The sequence below is a fragment of the Panthera onca genome, chromosome E3 (genome assembly GCF_046562875.1).
Source record: "Panthera onca isolate mPanOnc1 chromosome E3, mPanOnc1 haplotype 2, whole genome shotgun sequence".
Taxonomy (NCBI): domain Eukaryota; kingdom Metazoa; phylum Chordata; class Mammalia; order Carnivora; family Felidae; genus Panthera; species Panthera onca.
The window spans coordinates 10,575,315-10,581,314 of NC_138354.1; positions in this window are offsets into that span (position 1 = coordinate 10,575,315).

Sequence of the window (6,000 nt, forward strand, 5' to 3'; positions counted from 1 at the left end):
GCAGCCAGGCTAGCAAGTTGGAAGCAGTGGGCATAATCTACAGTTGCGTCCCTCGAGGTGGGTGAGAACACGTGATTTCTCATTCTGTTGAAGTTATTGCCAGTTGGGCAGGGACCTCAAATGACTCCCGATTCTGAAGCATGATGGTAATAATTACTAAAGTCTCCAGGTTCAGGACTTTCTCAGTGTTTTTCTTTTTCCCTTTTATATGATTTGGGGGTGGGGGAGGCTTGAAGTTGGCTCTCCCTCTTCCGTTCTCCTTTAAGCCGTTTGGCATGTTTTCAAGATCACTATTCACAGATCTTTTATTTCTCTGGAGAAGATACACATTTTCTTGAAATACAAACTTTTCTTGAAATGTCTCTTTCATCGTTTTCCCTTGGGTTTGTTCCCATGTAATATTGTTAATATTATCACATACACACCCTCCTCCTAACCGCATATACACACAGCTGAAACACAAAACGTTTTGGGGACGCCAGGGTGGCTCAGACGGTTGAGCATCTGACTCTTGATTTTGGCTCAGGTCATGGTCTCGCGGTTTGTGGGTTCAACCTCCATGTCTGGCATTTCGCTGACAGTGTGGAACCTGCTTGAGATTCTCTCTCTCACCCTCTCTGCCCCTCCCCCAGTCGTATTGTGCGTCCCTCTAAAAATAAATTCTAAAAAAATTAAATTAATTTTAAAAATGAAACATTTGCAATAAATGCAGAACACAGTTTATAATTCTTTCCCCTTTCATGATTCTCCAAAAATGCCGCTCTCCAGGAGGCCTGTTGGCGCTCCCAGGACTCCGCGTTCACTGATGTCCTTCGAACACCAAGAGGATCAGGGAAGGAGGTGACTTTTGGGGCAGAACAGCATATCAGGGCTTTTTCCTTCTTTCTTTTTTTTTTTTCTCTTTAGACTGAGCCTTCTGTGACTTGTACTTGAGCCTAGACAGAGCTCAGAGCTTAAAAACTCCACCCAGTCCCATAGAGCCACACAGCAGCCACGTGGGGGAGGAGGGGGAGCAGGGGGTGTTGGGGAAAGCACAGGTTTAGGACCAAACCAAGGAAAAGGCAAGGAAAGCCAAAGTGAATTCCTCCTCTGCTCTGGGCTGAGCTCCCTGACTCTTCCCTCACGAGGGCAATTAGTTACACAAAAGAGGAAGGACATGGAAAAGGAGAGCAAACTGAAAACAAAATCCTTTACCAGAAGCCAGAGCCCTCCCATCAAATTGCCAAATGGGACGGGCAACAAATCTTGGTTAAAATGACACCTTGGCTTTTGCCACTAGGGTGGCGCCCACTTCCCAAGTGACTTGCAGGACGTGGGGTTGAAAATCTGGTGGCATCCCAGGACCAGGACCACCAGACACACCTGCTTTCCACCACTGGCCCGGGATGTTGACCCTTCTTGATGCTGTTTACCTTGCTTACACGGAATTTTTGAAAACTCATTTGTTGTCTCCCAGGGGCTTTCTTTATGAATTGTAGCTGTTTGTTGTTTTTTTTTTTTTTTTTTTAATTTTTTTTTTAACCTTTATTTATTTTTGAGACAGAGAGAGACAGAGCACGAACAGGGGAGGGACAGAGAGAGAGGGAGACACAGAATCTGAAACAGGCTGCAGGCTCCGAGCTGTCAGCCCAGAGCCCGACGCGGGGCTCGAACTCACGGACCGTGAGATCGTGACCTGAGCTGAAGTCGGACGCTTAACCGACCAAGCCACTCAGGCACCCCTTGTTGGTTTTTTTTTAAAGCAGTGATACTATCACTGAAATAACTGTTCGCTCCCAGACCCTGCAGTGTTCCATCACCCTTACAATTTTTCTAACATTCTCACTAGCATTTTCAACATTAAAAGGCTCATTGTGTAGTGAAAAAGCATATATCCTAAACATATTTCCAGTATAAGGATTTGTTGGCTGGGTAACGTTCGTCCTCGGGAATTGTGCCGATCACATTTGCGGAATTTGGAAGCTGGTATAGACATCATTCCGCCTGACTCGCGGTTTCTGTCTCTAACAAATATTGATTGAGTGCCTACAGCCGCTCTGATAAGCACAGGATGTGGAACAGGGCAAGCTTCCGCCCTCAAGGAGCTTGTGTTGTAGGGAGGGAGACAGACACCAAACGACTGGTCATGTGTTTACTTAATTATGATGATGGTTAAGTGGCACTGATTGATTGGTTGTTTTACCTAGAGGTCAAGGAGGGCTTTGCCGGGGAGGGGGCATTTTACCTGAGATCTGAACCCTGAATTTGAGAGCTGAGTGTCTGTTGGCTTTGCCTGGAAGGCGCCTCCCCTAACACCCTCTCCGTCTATCCATTTGCTCTCTATCCCGAGATCCTGTTTCTTTCTGTGTTGTACTTACAATTACCTGGATTTATTGCCTTGTTTATTGTTGGTCTCCCCACCCCTAGAATGGCAGCTCTTTGAGAACAGGAGCTCTTCTCTGTCCCGGTCATGGCACCCTGGGGCCTGACGAGGCCTGAAGGAGTGATGAGCACACGGTGGCTCCCGGGTGGGTGCGAATCAGGGTGGGAGAGGAAGGAGGCCTGGAGGGGCCATACCGCAGGACCAGAGAAGTTAGGGAACAGCCACAGGGCCCAGTTTATATTTTAGGTCCCTGGTTGCCATGTGGCAAGTGGTGTGGAGGGAGTCAAGGGTGCTTGTAGAGAAAATTGTCGCTTACCACGCTAAGCACTGAAAAATGTACAGAACTGTTGAATCACCACACTGTGCACCTGAAAATAATATAGTACTGTAGGTTAACTATATTGGAATTAAAAACAAAAGAAATTAAAATTTCTTTTAATTAAAAACAAATTAATTACAAATTAATTACAAACAAAATTAAATTTTGTTTGTAATTAATTAAAAACAAAAGAAAAGTGGGGCAGGGGGTGCCTGGGTGGCTCGGTCGGTTAAGCCACAACTCTCAATCTCAGCTCAGGTCATGACCTCACAGTTCGTGAGTTCGAGCCCCGAGTCAGGCTCTGCGCTGATGGCACGGAGCCTGCTTGGGATTATGTCTCTCCCGCTTTCTCTGACCCTTCCCCGCTTGCACACTCTCTCTCTCAAAATAAATAAACTTCAAAAAAAAAAAAAAAGGAAAACAGAAAACTGTGTCAAAGTGTTTGTTTTGTGATCTTTGACTCTCTAAATTTAAAATTATAAAACATTTGAAGCATACTGAAAATAATATGCATATACTCACCCACCAAGACAGATGTTAAAATTTTGCCTTAAAAAAATTTGTTTTAATGTTTATTTTTGATATAGAGAGACAGAGCACGAGCAATGGAGGGGGCAGAGAGAGAGAGAGAGAGAGAGAGACAGAATCTGAAGCAGGCTCCAGGCTCTGAGCTGTCAGCACAGAGCCCAACGTGGAGCTTGAACCCACGAACCACAAGATCATGACCTGAGCTGAAGTTGGTGCTTAACCAACTGAGCCACCCAGGCACCCCAACCTCTTTTTTTTTTTTTTTTTTTTTTTTTTTAAAGAGAGCATGAATTGTGGAAAGGGGCAGAGAGAGAGGGAGAGAGAATCTTAAGCAGACTCCACAGTCAGCACAGAGCCTGATGCACTGTCTGATCCCAGGTTTATACACCTGACGCAGGGCTCAATCTCCTGAACTGTAGAATCACGACCTGAGCCAAAATCAAGAGTCAGTCACCCAACCAACTGAGCCACCCAGGCACCCCTTTCCTCTTTTTTTAAAAGAGAAATCAAACATTATGGATACTAAAGTTCCCCACCCCTTTCTCTCTTCGTCCCTCTTCCACCCCCATTTTACAGAAGAGGAACCTGAGGCACAGAGAGGTCAAGTTTTGTCCCCAAGTTCTCTCAGCGAGTAGGAGGGAGAGTCGATCTACACTAGGTGATCTGAGCTCTGGGCCTGTATGTTTTATAGGCTTTCGTACTTTGATGAGACATAAATTATCTATTACCATGATGTATTATTGTTTGGTAAGTTTTTTAATTTCTTGTAAGTTGAATCATTCTGTGTATAATTTTGCAATTTTTTTTTCACTTAGCATTGTGGTTTTGAGAGTTCTCTGTAGAAGTCTATTTCTTCTTCTAGAACGTAAACTCCATAAGAGTAGGAGTTGTTGTCTCTTATGTTCAATGTCTGGCACAGAGTAGATGCTCAGTAAAACTTGCTGACTGGGGCGTCTGGGTGGCTCAGTCAGTTGTGTGTCCAACTCTGGATTTTGGCTCAGGTCATGATCTCACAGTTCATGAGACTGAGCCCTGTGTCGGGCTCTGTGCTGACAGAGCGGAGCCTTCTTCTGATTCTCTCTCTCTCTCCCTCTGCCCCACCCCTGCTCACTTGCACTCTCCCTCTAAAATAAAAAATTAGGGGCACCTGGCTGGCTCAGTCGGTTGAGCGTCCGACTTCGGCTCAGGTCATGATCTTGGGCTTCGTGAGTTCGAGCCCCACGTCGGGCTCTGTGCTGAGCAGCTTAGAGCCTGGAACCTGCTTCAGATTCTGTGTCTCCCTGTCTGTATCTCTTACCCTATCCCGCTCGTGCTCTGTCTCTCTCTTTCAAAAATAAATGTTAAAAAAATTTTTAATATAAAAAATAAACAAAATAAAAAAATAAAAACTTGCTGAATGAATTAATTTTTCTGCTGTAGAGTATTCCACTGCATTTCTGAGATAATTTCTCTAGGGTAGATAAAAATGGAATTAGTGGGTCCCAAGTAAGAGCATCTTCAATTTAATAAGGGTCATTAGAATGACTTTCTGGAGAAGGTCTCCTGACAAATCCTTACAGAATATTCATGGTCAAGGTAGAGGAAAAACCCAACCCCTATGGGGCTCCATATGTCTAAACTCCATGAGGCCATCTCCCTGACCTCCCTTTGTACCACCCTCGCCTTCACACTACTCTAGCCACAAGAGCTTCCTCGCTCTAAGTCAAAAGTGCCTAGCACATCCCTACCTCAGGACCTTTGCACTTGCTATTTCCTTGGCCTAGAGTGCTCTTCCCTCACATGTGCACATGGCTTGCTCTCTTGCCTCATTCTGGTCTCTGCTGTGTGTCATCTATTCATCCATTGGTCTATTCATTGTCATCTGCTTCCTTCCTCCTACCAGTCCTTTTCCTACCCTGCTTTCCTTTTGTTTCTATAGCACGTAATTCCAGCTGATAAATATGTATTAAGTATGTATTGTGTATGCATTCCCCCATTAGGATGTGTTTCATGATGGCAAGGATTTTCTCCACCTTAGCCAACTACTGCTGTTGTCATTGACTTGAACAGTGCTTGATAGTTAGCAGATATTGAGATAGATGGATGGATAGATAGATAGACAGATTATTTAGCAATAAGAAATAAGCTTTCTTTTTTTTTGAGTATAGTTGATGGACAATGTCACAGTAGTTTCAGGTGTCATTGATAAATATTTTTTGAATGAATGAATAATCCCAGGGAGTTTCAGAAATACAAACATGATGAAGTAAGTCAAAATTTCGCATTAGTATTTTTCTGTAGCACTTTTGTGTAATCATTACCTATTTGATATTTTAAGGGTCCCAAATGGCTTAAGAGAATTAGACATACTGGTGTCTACCAGGCGGAACTTTATGATTCTAATTTAAAATGTAAAATTGAATTAAGTTAAACTTGTGATTGTAGGTTAAAATCTTCCTAAATTTATAAATAGTATTAGAGTATTTAAGGGACCTTAAGATTCAACATATTATAAGTTTAATAGATTTATAAGATACATTTAAAGACTTATACTTAAAGGAAACCAAATATATTACGTTTATAAATGTAGTTTAAAATGTGTAAGAGGTTTTGGGGTGCCTGGGTGGCTCAGTTGGTTAAGCGTCTGACTTCAGCTCAGGTCATGATCTCGTGGTTCGTGGGTTCGAGCCCCACATCGGGCTCTGTGCTGACAGCTCAGAACCTGGAGCCTGCTTCAGATTCTGTGTCTCCCTCTCTCTCTGCCCCTTCCCTGCTCACACTCTGTCTCTCTCCCTGTCAAAAATTAATAAAC